We start from the raw sequence: 17,554 nt of genomic DNA, 5'->3' as shown, positions 1-17,554 counted from the left end.
CACCAGACATCGAATGGCAGCTGAAGGGATGGACAGAGGGGGGGCCTTGCGTTCCCACTTGAGTGGCAAACAAATAGATTAGAAATAGATTTCCCAAAGCGAGAAAGTTTATTTCAACAGCTGTGTGTGCTAAAGATAACATACTGCATTTCTAAAGGTGAGTCAATAAATCTGTCATAAATAGTTTAATTAACTGTGGCTTAACGGAAAGAAACCAACAAACTTCCAGTTAATAAAAAAAGCTGAACAAATAGCGTATTTAAATAGCTAACCAAAGTATCTATCAGATAGTATCTGCGACCCAACTATCTTGCACCTCTTGAGAACTCATTTTCGCCACCCACCCATCAAGCAGTCGTGGCCGAGCGGTTAAGGCGTCTGACTAGAAATCAGATTCCCTCTGGGAGCGTAGGTTCGAATCCTACCGACTGCGATATAAAGAGTATCTTTTTTATGTCAGTACTTTCATGTATCTATGGGATCAACGATCTTAAAGATATACACATAATTCAATAATTTTCTATGGCTTAAGTAGCCCATTGGTTAGGTTGTACGCATATGAAACCGCAGTTTCGAGTTCAATTCAATGCGTAGTAGTGCTTTATTTATAATGAACTGTTTGTTAGTAGTTCGTAATTTTTATTTATAGATCATATTCGGTTCTTTCCCTTTCTAATTCGTGACACTTCAGAAGAGTCTAAAATACGTATCTCTTTCTAATTCCTTAAAATAGGTGGTTTAAATTGGAGATACGAATACCTTCAGAAATCCTTCCGTTTGTTACTTACTGTGTGTTTCTTGCTTTTCAAATTGTTCGATTTTCCATAGCTTAAACGAGAATAAAATAAAAACAAGTCCCTGTACTGCCTGTGCCCGTTTTGACGACGATAAGCGAGGAGCAACCTCTTACCTTGGTGGCACCCACTCACAATTCCCGGCAAGTCGATGAAAAAGTTTTCGACAGGTCTCAGCATTTTAGGCCGTCTCGAATGCCACAAAAACAGGACAGAAATAAGCAAGGCAAAAAATTGGGTTGTCGCTGTCTTTTAAACTTCAACCAAATACACTAAGGACTAAGAACTGACTTTTTTCGAAGTTTAAACAAGTTAAATATTTATTGGCAATTACATTAAACATCGGTGGTAAAATAAAGAAGACTTAACCATTCATTTCTGCGTTACAAATGATTTAACGCTTAAGCTGAACTTACAGTGTTAAGTATACTAATTTAAAAAAAAACTTTACAAGCAGATTTAAGTCCATATTACAAAAACCTAGTTAAAAATATAATATATCAATGTTGAAATGCCCCTTTGTGATAGGGCATAAGAAGTCGGAGAAATTGTCGCCACAAAAGTTCTCGAGGACCCTCGTCCTCCGGTTTTATTTGGCCGGTCACGCCCCCTTTCTTTTTGCCGCCCACAATTGTGGCTTTTGGCCTGATGTTGCTGTTGTTGGACTGTGTCTGTTTCCTTTTTGGCAGACGCCGTTATGTCTCGCAAAGTTTCAAGAAACTGGTTCTGTCCCGTTCTCGTCCTGGCCGCTAACCCCCCGTCCCTTTTCCACCCACCGCCGATAACTTTCTGCGTCATATTTTCGTGGCTGTAGATGTGCCACTCGTTTTGATATAATTTATTGTAAAATTATTTCCGTTTCGCTGTTACTTTGTGGCTGCCTCGATTCCGGTTCTCGAAATAAAAGACAGAAAGATCAAAAACAGTTTTTTCTTTCAGTTTTACAAACCTGGGAAGACACACAATTCTTATTTAATTGACCAAACATAAATATATATATGTATACTAGTCGCCTTCGCTTTTCGCTCTCCTTGTGCGCTTCGTCACTACGTGGACTGCCGTCCACAGTGATTACAAAAACATTTTACCAAAACTTTCAAAGAACACTGAAGAATTCCAGACAGCTTTTCGCAAGTGTAAAGAGCGAATAAAACGTGTCCCATCAAAGGGCCCATTTAATTGGCGTCTATTTATGTCATCGCAGATAGTGCAGATCGCACCGATCGAGAACAGATCGTGAGTGACAAAGCCGAGGTAAGGATGTCTCTGGACCCTCGAAACAATGAAAATTGATATTGTGGAAAATCTTAAAGGCCGCAATCACCGCTATCGGTATACCGGCTCCTCTCATTACGCATATCGGTCGATGTGGCCAAACAGCAAGCGCCGACTCCCAGCTGCCAGTTCCCAACTCCCAGTTTTGGGCCTAAGGATTGCGACTGGACCAATCGAGTCCAAATCCAGCGGCCAGATCAAGCAACGCAGCCGGCGATCAGGTCTGTCCATCATTATGTCAACGCTCTCAATGCGCATGTCAATCAAGATGAAGTGCCGCTGATATGTTCGTCTCAGGACTTCGACTTCGCTCTGGCCTGGACGACTAGTTGATTGCCCCACCCTGAATCCCAGTTGGCCCCCAGAGTTATTGAGGAAGCATGTGCCAATATGGATGGGAACGAATTCCGGAATGTCCAAGCTGGCCAAAAAATATCAATATCAAGTTAATGAACATTCTACTTTATCCATCCAATAACACATTTATGTAACTTTCGAAGAAACTAGCAATATCCTTTAAGAACCCATCTTAAGCTTAGATATTTATGATTTTTACAACACATATCGTGGATTTATAACTTTGCTCCGAATAGCCGGCATCCTATGACGATGGCTCTCACTCATTTCAATTTATGAGAAGCGCCGAGAAGGGCTCCAGCTACTCCGGCCGGCAACTCCGTCCTCAGCCGCTATTTTATTATTTTGTGCAATCATTTTTTATTGTTTTGCTGGTCGGAGCTGATCCTGGCGGTGGCAGCAGGACGACAGCAGGATTCCCTCATCCGTTTCTCGTCGTTTTTCGTCCACTTTCAATTGTTTGGCAGCCCTTCCAGCGCCGCTGAACGCTTGATATTTATTTGTTGTGTGCCGGCTATAAACGTGAAATTTACTGCGGAATGTCATTTAAAGTACAAACATTCGGGCTCCCCACCCGTTGCTATACTTTATTCCTTCTTTTTTTTTTTGGATATATTTACTTGTATTTTGTCGAGGGCCGGACTAACGGTTTCTATGCACGCCAAATGACGCCGCTGTCGATGGCATCGTCCTGAGTCAAACGTTTTTTTTTTGGCTTATACTCTATCTGAGGGCACTGAAGGATCTGAAGAATAATATCAATATGTATTTGAAACATTACAGATTGTTGTAGATTAGGCACTTATAGTTTAATTTAGTTAGGTAAACATATACTTTCGATTTCAAGATAAACTTTCTAGGAATGCAAAATAAATTAAAAGGCCACTTATAATCGATTTATTTTCTACGGAATCTCCGAATTCGATGACAACTTCTGGCTTGTATATATTGCAAAATGTATTGAAAGTGTATTTGATTCTTCGGTGGACAGAGCTTACCAGCACTCTATTTTTTCTGCCGTATTTTATAATCCTTTTCCTCTTTACGGCTCGAGTTGGAACAAGGCATTTTGTCTGTCTCGTCCTGGATCTGCCCCCTCTCACTCGCCCACTGTTCTGCTCTCTCGCTTGCACACAGCGTTTGTCATTATGTGGCTGCTTCCGGATTATATTTTCGGTAGGAATTTCTGTTTATTTTGCACGTCTTAGCAGCTGTCGCCGTTACACATGACCGCCCGAGGACCTCTTTCGCAGGACAACGACGATAACGGCTTTGGCGACGACTGGAGTATCCCTTTAATTTCGTCAAGTGGCCTAATGCCGTTCCACTAAGTGCGGCTAATCAGCTACCAACAAAAACCGAAGCGGAGTGGAGCGGAGTGGACTGGCGCTGTGGAGATCCAAATCTGAAGCGGATGTCGCCGGTTGCGCTCAACAAGGCCTCTGCTCCTGCGAAAAGGACACGGCGCCAGAGGCTCGCCAAAAATTAATTATTAAGCCCGAATATATTCGCCGAGATATGAAATAAACTGTCTGTGTGTTTCGGCGACAAGGAGTTACGGTGGGTGTAAAATCCCAAATAAGAAGACTTTACTCGTTGAGTTTTTGTAAGAAACTGATTTTATTTGGAAATATCTTCGGTTTAAATAGGTGACATGAGAATCGCATCTTAAAGTAAATGGCCTACGCAGAGGCCTACGTAAATAGTCCCCGCCTTATCGAGGTCCCACGCTCGGGCACATCTGCCTATCTTGAGCGGCGAGGACCTTATCTGTGGTCTCCCACTAAGGGACTATTTTTAGGAGGCGGGGAACGATCTCAAGTGACTGACTCATGTAGTGTGCACTTAAATTACATGTTTTTGAGCAATGCACCCATGTCGCCTTAGATAACAAAATCCTAAATATAATTTATCGCTCTCGATTCATTTACATAAGATATGAACGGAGCCCAAAATTGTAAGTCTTTAAATATATTCGTGTTCATGTGTGAACATTCTGCCAAAGGGCCAGCAAAGCTGAGATGTACATTAGTATATTAGTTGCATTTATAACAGTAGTGGACTGTATTTATTTGATATATGTTCATTTATTTTGCAACTAAGATTTCAATGGGCCTAGTTTTTCTGGCTTTTAATTTTATTGGATTACAATTATGGTTTATATTATTTTTAATTCAACAATTTGTACTCAATTAACTTATTTTAAACATTTTGCTTTTTCTATGTAGAAGTACATTTTCTATTAGTGGACTGTATATTTTTATTTGTTATATTATTTTATTGTTTATTTACTATTGATATTTATAGTACTGGCAACGGACCTGCAAAGGTTATTGCTTGCATTCTTTGTTGCACAGCACATTTCCGTATGAAATATATTATTAATACTATCATTAGTATTAAAGCAATAATTAATCCAGCATGTCCGGAAATATGATGGAAATGTAAATCTTTCAATTTTTGATGGTTCTCTTTCATAAATTTAATTTCATTATTCAATCGTTCAAATTCCTCAGTATGATTTAATATTGATAGTTTCAGCGGATCCCAAATAATCTTCGGCACTCCACTAACTTCTCCTATATAAGGTGTTGATAATAATTCTTCACTTTCGGACTGAATGTTATGGTGGGCAACTAGAATTTTATCGTCGGTTCTTGCCGTACAATATGGCGCAATGCTTAAAACTCCTTGCTGAGGCAAATCAAACAATTCAATTTGAGAGCCAGTACATTGCAGACGGACTTTTGAATTCGCAGGAACCTTAAACAACCAACTACTTTTCTTTTCTAACTCTACCCAGTAACTTTTAGAGTCGACTACTGTTTTATAGATGCAGTTCGCCGCTTTATCTGGCTTTAGAGGCTGAATCTCACATGCATTATCATTCGCTGAATTCCAGGGCCAACTTCCTTTGCATATTCTCTTATTTAGTTGCCATTTCTGACATTGATTTAATGTGGCTTCCGTCATTATGTGATAGGAATCTATCTCAAAATTATAAATTAAATATTCGGACGTTGTATGCACCATTATTATCCGATCTTCATTTCGAATTGGCACCGGAATAAGCCTGAACAATTTGGATGGATGCCTGCTAAACAGAGGCACTTTTGCACTAATGATCAATTTATCGTCGATGAATAAACCCCTGGCTGTTAACAGTGTATACACCTCCTTAAGTTCCGTACCTGACCGTTTTCCTGGAATTACTAGGTTCTCCGAAAGACTCTGCTGAATTTTGGCAATTTCTTTTTTAAGCTGATTTGGCCTGAGAATATTTGTATTTAGCCTACCGTGATTAATATCAATCAACAGGCTTATAATGCCTGCTTGAATTTTTTCGCCTTCTTCAATCAATGAGTGTAGCTGTTTCGTAATCATAAAGAATTTTATTGATTCCTTATAAACATAATAATTTTCTTTAAGAACTTCTGTCATGTTCTCAATTCTTATTTGCATACTTCTAAAATTGGAGTTAACATCTTCTGTTGTTCTCTTTAATAGATTAGAAGTTGAATCAACCACAGATGTTTGTTTTTGAATTAGTTTATCAAGGTTGTTCTGGTTATCTAACAAATTCTTCATATTTTCTTCTAATTGCTCTCTATCATCTTCATCCATTATACCAAATAAAATATGATACAAGGAACCCATAAATTCGAAAGGAGCACGCTTGCTTCTAGATCTAGACTGCATCATAAACAATTTATTGTTTTCTTCAAGTTCCGATAACTGACTTTGCATATTATCTAAGACTAGACTACATTGCTCTTCAAAGCTATGAAGTCTTTCGCAAACTTTCCTCATACTTTGTATAAGCGCATTACCCTTTGTTAACATTTTAAAATATGGATCCATTTTATAATAGATAACCAAATTCCAAGAAGTACTCACAATCTCAACATCTCCTAGCGGGTCTAGATATATTGCTGAGGTTTTATTTATTTTGTCTATAGAATATCTTGGTGCTATATCTTTAGGTAATGCGCTAGAAACTTGACAACTTAACACAAACAACAACATTGCCATAATGATTCCGATCTTGGACATTCCCGATGTCGCTCTAGTTCGTCTTTTTGGCTCTTGGTCAGCCTCATTTTTGTCAACAGACTTTATTCCTTCCAAGGGACAAATTTTAGTAATGGGTCTAGTGATATATCCTTCCTGCATCTTTACTTTAGCCACTCGGACCTTATCATCATTCCCCTTATGCACCTTTTCCACCTTTCCTAAAGGCCATCTTGCAGGATGACAATTCTCATCCTTTAATAAAACTATTTGCCCTTCTTCTATATTAGGAATTTCCTTTTTCCATTTATTCCTTTGCTGGAGCGTATGCAAATATTCACTTTTTCACTTAACCCAGAAATCTTTCTTCATTTTTTGGATAAGTCTCCACCTATCCAAATTTCCGATTTTTTCATCTTCCATTGGTTCGACTATTTCTAAAGGTGGTCTTCCAATTAAAAAATGACCTGGTGTTAAAACTTCTTGTTGGTCCTTCTCACTAACTATAGTGTATAATGGCCTTGAATTTAAGCATGCTTCTATTTGACATAAAAGAGTTGACATTTCTTCATAAGTCAAAATAGTGTCGCCGATTATACGCTTTAAATGGTATTTCATTGACTTAACTCCAGCTTCCCAAATACCTCCGAAGTGAGGTCCTGCCGGGGGAATAAAATGCCAATCAATCCTGTCCTTTTCAAGCTGCGCTGCAATCGTTATATTTTCTTGTATTGCATTAAATAACTCTTGATCTAATTTTCTTGCAGCTCCTACAAAATTTGTTCCGTTGTCTGAATAGATATTGGAACATTTTCCCCGTCTAGCAATAAATCTTCTGAGTGCTGCTAAAAATGCGTCTGAAGTTAGATCGCTTACCATTTCTAAGTGTATGGCTTTGGTGGCCATGCAAACGAATACAGCAACGTATCCTTTAAATGTTTTTTGGCCACGATTTTTTGAACATTTAACATAATAAGGACCTGCGTAATCTATTCCAGTATTAAGAAACGGGAATGTCATCGTCACTCTATATTTTGGCAAGTTACCCATTATTTGCTGAGCTGTATTTTGTTTATACCTTGCACACGTTACACATTCTCTTAAATACTTTTTCAACGAATTTTTCAACCCGAAAATCCAATACTTTCTTTGGATATAGTTTCGCATTAGGTTTATCCCTCCATGCAATGTTTCCTTATGAGCATTTTTTATTAATAAGCTTGTTAGGTGGCATTTTTCTAAAATGATTGGATGTTTAACATTAAATTCTGCATTGGAATTTTGCAATCTTCCTCCAACTCTTAGAACCCCATCCTTGTCCAAAAATGGATTCAATGACAATATTTTATTATTTGTCTTGATTTCCTTTTTGATTTTAAGGCACTTTATCTCTTGCCTAAACTGGTATTCTTGTTGTTTCTTAATAACAACTGTTTCCGCTATTCTTATCTCCTTTACTGAAATAATTGATGAATAGGCTTTATTTCTTGTTTTCATCTGCACGAATCTATTTATGTATGCTATTATACGTATAAGTTTTTCTATACTGGAATACCTTTCTATTAATTCGTAAATAGGATCATCTATTTTGTCATTTAATACCGTATTTATTAAGACAGGTTCTTCTACAGACTGCTGCCGAGGCCAAAGTTCTTTTGGGTCTGCTAGCCATTTCGGACCTTTCCACCAAAAATCACAGTTGATCAACTGGTTAGAATCCACTCCCCTGGATGCTAAATCTGCTGGATTATCCTCTGACTTAACATGATTCCATTCAGTATTTTTTAATTTCCGAATGTCATCCGTTCTTCTTTTTATAAATTTGATCTTACTTTGACCACTGTTAATCCATGCTAAGGTAATCGTGGAATCACTCCAAGCATAGATCTCCATTATATTGTCAATTGATCCTTTTAGTCTTTGGATTAATTCACTAAGCAGGTGAGCTGCACACAGCTCGAGTTTGGGAATTGTCTTCCTATTTTTTATAGGGTTGACTCTACTTTTGCTAGCTATTATATTAACATGAGGTCCTACTTTAGCATAGACTACTGCAGCATATGCTTTTTCGGAGGCGTCCGCAAATCCGTGAATCTGAATGACTGAAGAACTGTTTGAATTAATCCACCTTGGGATTCGAATATTCTCTAACAATAATAAATTTTCTTTATATTTTTCCCAATAATTTTTATCTTCTATGGATAATTCCTGATCCCATTCACTTTTATTTATCCAAAGTTTTTGAATAAAAAGTTTTCCTGAAACCGTGACTGGTGCCAACCATCCTAACGGATCAAATATTTTTGCTAGCGTTGATAACACAACGCGCTTATTTATATTTTTTGATTCATCATTACAATTTACGCTGAACTTAAATAAATCCTTTTGAGGTTCCCATTTTAGTCCTAAAGTTTTAACACATTCATTTTCGATAATATTGAGAACCTTATTGTCCCCTGTGTCCTCCACAGTGGTTAATATTTTGGAATTGTTGGAAATCCATTTCCTTAAGTTGAATCCAACTTTCTGCAATTCATGGGGAATTAATGTTATTAATTTATTAGCTTCTTCTACCGAATCAGCTCCAGTCATTAGGTCATCCATATAGAAATCATTCCTAATTATTGCACTAATAACTTGGTTTTTACATTTATCTGCAATATCTACCAGAACCCTGGTAGCCAAATATGGTGCAGATGCAGTTCCGTAAGTGACTGTGGTTAATTTATATGTTTTAATTTTTTCTTTTGGAGAATTTCTCCATAAAATATATTGATATTTTTGATCATTATTATCTATTTTAATTTGTCGGTACATCTTTTCAATGTCTGCCGAAACAACAAATTCCCATTTTCTCCATTTAATAATAATGTCAAAAATATCTTTTTGAACTCGTGGCCCAACCCACATTATGTCGTTCAAACTTTTGTTATTCGTAGTTTTTGCTGAAGCATCAAAAACTACTCTCAATTTGGTCGTAAGGCTTGAATCTCTAATCACTGCCTGGTGCGGTAAAAAATATTTGCCTTCATCACTCACTTCAATCATGTGTCCTAAATCCATGTATTCATTCATGAATTTAGTGTAGTCAACCTTAAGTTTTTCATTTCTTTTTAGTTTTTTCTCCAGATTCATGTAACGAGCTATCGCTTGTTTCTTTGAATCTCCTAAGGTGACATCCTCCTTGAATGGAATTGACACAATGTATCGCCCATCTGAATCTTTTTTTGTCGTTTTGATAAATTTATTTTCACAGATTTCAGACTCGATATCATCTTTTTCTTCTTCTTCCACTTCCCAGTAGCGATCTAACTCTTTTATTTCTATTGTTGTGGCTACAATGGTTTCTTTTCCTTTGGATTTTTTACATCCAGAAACTATCCACCCGAAATCAGTTTTTTGCCCAAGGAGACCGTCTATTTTTATAACTCCATTTTGCAGAATGTGAGTATATACGTCTGCTCCAATGATTAAATCAATGCGACCCGGTTTATTAAAATCGGGGTCGGCTAATTTAAAGTTCTTCCATTTTTTCTGATCAACATTAATCGTGTTGACTGGAAGTGCCTTCATAAGTTTTGGGAGAATAATTGCTTCAATTTCTAAATTTTTCGGAGAATTTCTTATCGAAATAACCGCTTTGTGCTTGGAGATGCACGTTCCTGTGGAAGATACTCCACTTATTTCAGTATGAGACCGAAATTTTTTCAATTTTAGAATCTGTGCAGACTCTTCTGAAATAATTGTGCTTTGAGAGCCACTATCAATCAATGCTCTTAATTGTTCAAAGCCTCCATACCTCGACTTTACTTGAATCAAAGCCGTGGCCAACAAGGCTTGACCTGTTGTTCTACACGTATTCACTTTTTCTGGATTATGACCTGCAAAGTGAAGTAACGTGTGGTGAGGTTTACGACAAGTCGAACAAAGCTGCTCGCTTATACATTTTTTACCAAACGGATGCCTCAGACATCTTAGGCAAATCCCATTTTTTCTTACCCAGTCAGACCGTTCTGCTGGATTCATTATTTTAAATTTATGGCATTGAATTAAATAATGCCCTGGTAGTTTGCAATATGCACAATTGTCACTATAATTTTTATTCTTGTTATTATTAATCATTTTCTTTACAGGTTTTACTTCCTGTGAGAATGATGATATAGAATTGAGCCTTTGCTCTAAAAAGTCCATGACATCAGAAAGTGCCTGTATTTCTTTTGTCTTTTTAACATGGCTTTCATATAAATTGAGTGATTCTTTATTGAATTTCCGAAGAATTATGTGAGCGAAAATTGCATCCACATCTTCTGGTAATTGTGCCTTTAATTTTATAATATAAATTGACTCGTTAATCGTGTCAATAAATGTCTTTATTTGCTTATTGGATTCTAAATTTAAATTTGGCATATCCATAAGCCTATTCATATGATCTGAGAATATGTTTCTTTTATTCTCATATCGCTTGGTCAAAAACTCCCAAGTGGCTTCATAATTTTCTCCAGAGCCGAGCAGTAAATGAGTAACCACATTTCTGGCTTCTCCTTTTAATGCTGACTTTAGATAATTAAATTTGAGAGAAGGACTGAGATCCTCTCTCACATGTATGAGCTCTGTAAAGAGTTCATTAAAAAGATCCCATTCTTTGGAATCACCAAAGAAAGTGGGAATCTGTATTTTAGGCAGGGTTGGTAACTCCTCCGCCTTAACAACCGTCGACATTTCAGCTTTATTTATTGTGCCACTGAGTCGACTATTAATGGCTGTAAGAATATTTTGTTTGTCAAATTCAAGTTCGCTAATTTCTTCTTCGAATAGCGAACTCTCAAAATGACTATTCACCTGTTCAATCAGGTTATCTATTTTATGCCATAAAAATTCAATTTTATTTTTCCTTATTTTAAGGAAATCTGGACTACTGTCTATTAGTTTAGACGTATCTTCTAGATATACTCGAAATTGGCCAACATTATTACGAAATGCCTGCTCTACTTTTAAAGCGTTGTTTTGTGCTATACCCTCTTTTTCAGGGTGACCACGCATTTCAAGGTTTAATGTAGGGGGAGGGTTTGATTTAGGGACAGTGTTTGATTTAGGGAAAGTGTTTTCTACCGACTCGCCCTTAATTTTTTCATTTTTATTTTTAATTTTTTCTAACACCATCATTATTAAATCATACTGCTTCGCGTTAAAATATTCATGATCGACAACGCCGATCTTTAACAAATTGCTATGATTAGCAATGAAACATTTTTGAAGCTCATTTAATTTTAGAATTTCTACATCTGTTAATGTTGGTTTTACTTCCAACTTTCTAATTTCCAAAATAATTTCGGACTGCTTCTTAAGGAATTGAATAGTCTTTTCTGACATCATTTTGAAAATTTTTTGTAATTTCTTAATATATATAGTACGTGTATATGTATTTTATATGTATTTATATATATATGTGTGTTTGGATAAACAGAAAATTCTTGTTTTGACTTAGCTGATGTCGTTGTTGTTGCTGCTGCTGTTGCTGCTGTTGTTGCTGCTGTTGCTACTGCTGTTGCTGCTTCTGCTGCTGCTGTTGTTGCTGCTTCTGCTGCTGGTAGAGGCTCCTTTGAATTTGACTTCCTTCTCTTCTTTAAGGCTCCGTCGATGTTTAAAGATGATTTTTTTTTTTTTTTGGCACGTTTTATTATTTTTGTAGTCCAGTCAGATTTTTTGTTTTTTAGCCATTTATTTCGGCATTTATGCTCTTTTGGCATATACACTGCACTCTATTTATGAGCTGATTTAATGCTATTAGAGCATTTATAAGGCACTGTTTTCAGGCACTTTTTATTTAATTTATGCTCTTATGGCATATACACTGCACTCTCTTTATGAGCTGATTTAATGCTATTAGAGCATTTATAAGGCACTTTTGTTATGCACTTTTTAATTTCACAATTGCTGATGTATGGCCTCAAGCACGCCTTACCACAATTTATAATGGTACACAAAGCAACCTTTAGCTATAGACTATAAGGTGCTTGTTTTAAAACATAAAAGATTCTTTTGTATCTTTTTGCTTTTTATATTTATACTCTGTTCCTTACCTTTGGTAGGGGGAAACAAGAGTCACTTATTTTTGCTACCTTTAGCTGTAAGATGCTTAAAGGAGCTGGCCTTTCTCTGAGTTCCTTACCTTTGGTAGGGGGAAACTGCAGAGTCGATTAAAGGCTCGATTGACCAAATGTAAAATCCCAAATAAGAAGACTTTACTCGTTGAGTTTTTGTAAGAAACTGATTTTATTTGGAAATATCTTCGGTTTAAATAGGTGACATGAGAATCGCATCTTAAAGTAAATGGCCTACGCAGAGGCCTACGTAAATAGTCCCCGCCTTATCGAGGTCCCACGCTCGGGCACATCTGCCTATCTTGAGCGGCGAGGACCTTATCTGTGGTCTCCCACTAAGGGACTATTTTTAGGAGGCGGGGAACGATCTCAAGTGACTGACTCATGTAGTGTGCACTTAAATTACATGTTTTTGAGCAATGCACCCATGTCGCCTTAGATAACAAAATCCTAAATATAATTTATCGCTCTCGATTCATTTACATAAGATATGAACGGAGCCCAAAATTGTAAGTCTTTAAATATATTCGTGTTCATGTGTGAACAGTGGGGATACGGTAAGAGCTCTATCTGTCTGTCCCACAACCACCTGACCTCACCTTTGATTTAGTTGTTGTTGTGTGGGGCTGTGTTTTTGCGGTAATCTAGATTTGGCAGAAGTCCTAAGGACAACACTGACCCGTTGGATATTGCCAACAGGACGGTTAAGCTAACAGCGAAAAACATTGAAATGGCACCTCTAGATACCCTACAGATTAGCTGACTAAGATTAGTCTGATTTGTTGAAAAAATTAATTACTTTCTGTTTTATTTACTTATAAATGATATTCCATCATTGCGGTTTTTTTTTCTCAGTGTAAGTATCTAAATTAAGCTAAAATTATATCATTAAACGCAGCCGGTAGGATTCGAACCTACGCTCCCAGAGGGAATCTGATTTCTAGTCAGACGCCTTAACCGCTCGGCCACGACTGCTTGGCGAAGACATTTGCCATCCAGATCCAGAAATTCTTCTGTGCCCCCTTCCACACGTCAATTTATAGACCAAAATCGCAGTTCATTCGATTAATTCAAGTGATTTAAAGTCGTGACTCGGTTAATTTTTTCAGATTTTTCATTAATATTGAACGGTCAATGCAAAATGTATTAGTTAGGATAGCTAAATTATGATGTATAAATTTACTGACGCTTTACCCCATCAGACCAATCGAACAACCTCTCTCCCTCTATACCCTACAACTTCTCTCCCTTTCTCGCTCTTTTTCGAAGTCTTTACTCTTACGCATGTGTTATATATAATTTTATACATGGTAACCAACGTTGTAGAATCACAAAGATCACAACAGATAGTTTTAAATTATTATGATATTAAATTATTTTATGACAACTTAAGACTGGGTGCCATTTTTCAAAGTCACTGCTTAATGTTCGTACTCCGTTATTAAAGAGTCGAAATGTGGTTTTTAGCCACCAAATAAATACTTCCTTACTTCCCCTGATTTTCAGAATAATGTCACCACTTGACAGACTTAAATTTCCCCGCTTTCCCTGATTTTCAGAATAATATCACCATTTGACAGACTTAAATTATAATAGTATATCCCTCTCGCTCGAATTCATGATTTTACGCAGTGCGTGCGTGTTTAACGCATAATATTACGTGGCTCTTCTATTAGCGACGCACTAATGTTAAACTATTGACCATATAGCTGCCATTTGATTGGGGTGTCTTATGTGCGGTAATGACTTCTTTTCCTTTTGTATCCTTTTATGCTCGAGTCCCTGCTCAGCTAGTTGCTTTTCTTGGCAACTTAAGCCACGTTTAAACAACTGACCGTGTGGCCTAATGGATAAGGCGTCGGACTTCGGATCCGAAGATTGCAGGTTCGAATCCTGTCACGGTCGTACAAATCCCTTTTTGTTATCTTCCAAACTTTTTGGCTTTCATTTTTGAACAGTTTACAGCTAAATGCGGTGTGTATGTATATTTGGTTTTTCTAATTGCTTAGACATTTCTAGTATGTTAATCCTTTTATTATCCTTCAATGGATATTTCAATATTGGCAATAATTATTGTAGCATCATTTGATAGTTACAAATTATGTAAATTTTAGCGACAGTGGAAAAGTGAAAGTGCTCGACTTTCAAGTACGTAATTTAACACCAGCTATAACAAGAAGCAGTCGTGGCCGAGTGGTTAAGGCGTCTGACTCGAAATCAGATTCCCTCTGGGAGCGTAGGTTCGAATCCTACCGGCTGCGAATCGAATCCAATTTTTTACACTTCGCATGAGCTACCATATTTTTATGTGCGCCTCAATTAAACTTGATGACAAATTAAAGTCCGTCAGTACGGGTTTTGTTTCTCGAGCTGCTCCAGCGGTTTCCCAATTAGGAGACAACAAGTTTATTCAGCCATCACATCCAGCCACACACACCCACTCATAGATGGCCTGGACCTTTACCAACATCATATCCTGTTTAATTACAATTTTCCTGTGGTCGCGTAGCGTTAAACCAACCAACAGACCGCGTCCCCGTCCGCCCATTCGGTTTTTTCCAATTCAATTATTATGGATGAAAATGGTTGATGGGGTGGGGGCCCGATGGCATTTTCTGGGTGGTGATCAGGATCTGGTCTGGGAAATATATGGGATAACATAGTTGGGGAGGTGCAAAAACGGTGGCGAAAAAATACTAGTAAATGCCCACGACATTGGTGCATGTGAAACATATTGTTGGTGGGGCGACACTCTCGCCCTCTCTCACTCACTCCGCGCTGTTGCTGGCCCGCTCTATTTTTAGTTTCCGACTAGGCTGACCGGGGAAAGCATATATATAATACCATATAGGGTTCGATCTGAGATTGGTGTATGTCCTCCATGCGGAACTCTTTTTGGGGAGCATTTGAGCACTAAGCAATATGTCCACCTAAATAAACGATGGAAGTTTCCAAATTTGATTAATTTTATATACAGAATGGTCTTTCTTATTCTCCTGCATCGTACAAATTACTTTTAAAAATTTTTGGAATATTTAATAAAAAAGATAAAAATCTAGCTTGAAGAATTTTGTTTTTTCAAAATCGATATTCAATAAATCAGTAGAAATATTTAAGTGCGTCTGAAAGAGACATTTTTATTAATCGACAGGGTATTTGCTGGTTTTATTATCTGTCATGCTGAATTTTTTTAGCTGCTGCTTTTGCCACTGATTGAGACTTCACTTTTTGCAATCGATGGCAAATTGATGAACACAACACATCCGCACACACACGCACACACAGTATATAGTGGAAGAGCGTGATGGCTGTCGGTGAGGGGGGGGGGGGGTGTGTGTGTGTGTGTGTGTGTGTGTGTTTCTAGAGAGGGAGAGAGAACGAGAACACTGCGGAGTAATTAACGTGCACACGCGGCAAGGCAACGGCACATAAGCCACCCCCTGCACCGGCGAAGGGTTAAAGGGGGTGGCTGGACGATTGCGACGGCGACGCATGCAAATCGCAGGCGGGCACATGGGCGTAGCCTTTTGGTCAGCACTGTAGCTGCGTTTTTTTGCATTTGCTGCATTCGCGCTGCGATTGGTTGCGGCCAGCAGCGCCTCATATCGATGAGCCGCTAACACCCACCAACTCACCCATCCACCAACTCAGCCCACTCGCCCCAAAAAGGAAGCCCAACCACACACATATGGCAACTGGATCAGGACCGAAACGAGACCAAGCACCAAAAGGACCAAAAGGACCAAAGGACCAAGGAACGACATCCATCAAGCACTCTGGGCCTTTGTTATTCCCGTGCGTTGCATTGGGGTTGCAGTTTGCATCAAAACGCGAGGTGGATAGCACACCCATAGCCCATAACCCCTGTGCACAATTCCGGCCACAACCCAATCGGATTCCAGAGCAATCGCTGATAGGCCCACGACCTGCAAATTCCCCCCGGAACTTGGTGACTTTACTGGGTTTCGCAATTAAAGTGAAACAGTAACGATGCCACCACCCCCCATTCAAATTTCTGGAGGAACGAGACCAGACATCAGACATGCAAAATTCAAAACACAAAACAGAAATCCCAGAAAGAGCCACTCGTAGTAGGCACACGTTCATGTCCGGAATTTAATTTTGATAAAGGTACAAAATATTGACGATACATCACAGAGGTAATGGCCAAAATGGGCTGGGTACGCGGAGGTTGCCGTGGGGCTGTCTGAGTCCCCGAAAAGGACGAACAACAGCCAAAAGTGCGGAACTACTGAAAGATGTGGTAAGTGGGCCAAAGCAACTTGGAAAATACTCTAAAAGGATCAAAGCAGATTAAGGGAGTGATTTTGAAATTATATAAATAACATATATATTCATCTGAATTTCTTCCGATTTTATAATGGCCTTGTTGTGTTTATACCAAAAATGTATATAGCATATTTATATTTTTAATAACTTAAATTAATATGTTTTAAGTTCGACTTGAATTGGACTTTGGTTTGTGCGATTCATCTATTCCGATATGTTTTATATTTCTGACAATAGACAGAGAGTACCAAATCGAACAGATCAATGTAGGGAATTAACTTTTTGTCAAGAGATTTGGGGGCAAAGAAAAAAGCGCAAGCACATGGCTAGCATATTTTTATGGAATACTACCAACCCTACCCAGCACAACCACCCACACCATTTGCACCTTCTCCCGTTTACCAAAACAAGAACAAAGAGACTTTTTTACGTTAACAAAATTTTTGCAAAGTTTCTCGTTTTTTTTTTTCTCGTGTTATCCTCTGTATTTTTGAGGAGGAGCCGCATATAGCAGCCAAAAAAAAAAAAGAAAATGAAAAGGAGTGGTGAGGAGAGGAGTGGAGAGTAGAGTAGAGGATAGGAAACGCAAATACGGGAATACATAAAACGAGGCACAAACCGGCGCAGGATGGTCTGGGCAATGGGGTCGAAAAGCAAAGTCCGCATTCGCGAACCCCCAAACCCAGGCTCCAACGCCCTCCCCCACCCCCCCTCACTCCGCTTGGA

General features: G+C 38.2%; 1 long non-coding RNA gene and 4 other non-coding genes across 5 annotated transcripts, besides 1 other annotated feature; 3 read left to right on the top strand and 2 right to left on the bottom strand.

Annotated features, from left to right (window-relative positions):
* The first annotated feature begins 351 nt into the window (after window positions 1-351).
* On the top strand, window positions 352-433 carry tRNA:Ser-AGA-2-2 (transfer RNA:Serine-AGA 2-2). The gene has a single exon. It is a non-coding gene; the product is annotated as a tRNA-Ser (tRNA).
* Window positions 434-1,272: 839 nt separating this feature from the next.
* On the bottom strand, window positions 1,273-4,021 carry lncRNA:CR44657 (long non-coding RNA:CR44657). The gene is made up of 2 exons (NR_123902.1): window positions 3,425-4,021; window positions 1,273-3,171 (listed from the first exon to the last, which is right to left on the bottom strand). It is a non-coding gene; the product is annotated as a long non-coding RNA:CR44657 (long non-coding RNA).
* Window positions 3,992-13,084: a mobile genetic element.
* Window positions 13,085-13,431: 347 nt separating this feature from the next.
* tRNA:Ser-AGA-3-2 (transfer RNA:Serine-AGA 3-2) lies at window positions 13,432-13,513 on the bottom strand. Its single transcript has one exon. It is a non-coding gene; the product is annotated as a tRNA-Ser (tRNA).
* Window positions 13,514-14,370: 857 nt separating this feature from the next.
* tRNA:Arg-TCG-1-1 (transfer RNA:Arginine-TCG 1-1) lies at window positions 14,371-14,443 on the top strand. Its single transcript has one exon. It is a non-coding gene; the product is annotated as a tRNA-Arg (tRNA).
* A 274-nt stretch (window positions 14,444-14,717) lies between these two features.
* On the top strand, window positions 14,718-14,799 carry tRNA:Ser-CGA-1-3 (transfer RNA:Serine-CGA 1-3). The gene has a single exon. It is a non-coding gene; the product is annotated as a tRNA-Ser (tRNA).
* Window positions 14,800-17,554: the final 2,755 nt, after the last annotated feature.

This window comes from Drosophila melanogaster, chromosome X, assembly GCF_000001215.4.
Source record: "Drosophila melanogaster chromosome X".
In the NCBI taxonomy this organism is placed as follows: Eukaryota; Metazoa; Arthropoda; class Insecta; order Diptera; family Drosophilidae; genus Drosophila; species Drosophila melanogaster.
The sequence above is the reverse complement of the archived record's forward strand: the minus strand, read 5'-3'. Positions and strand labels throughout refer to the sequence as shown.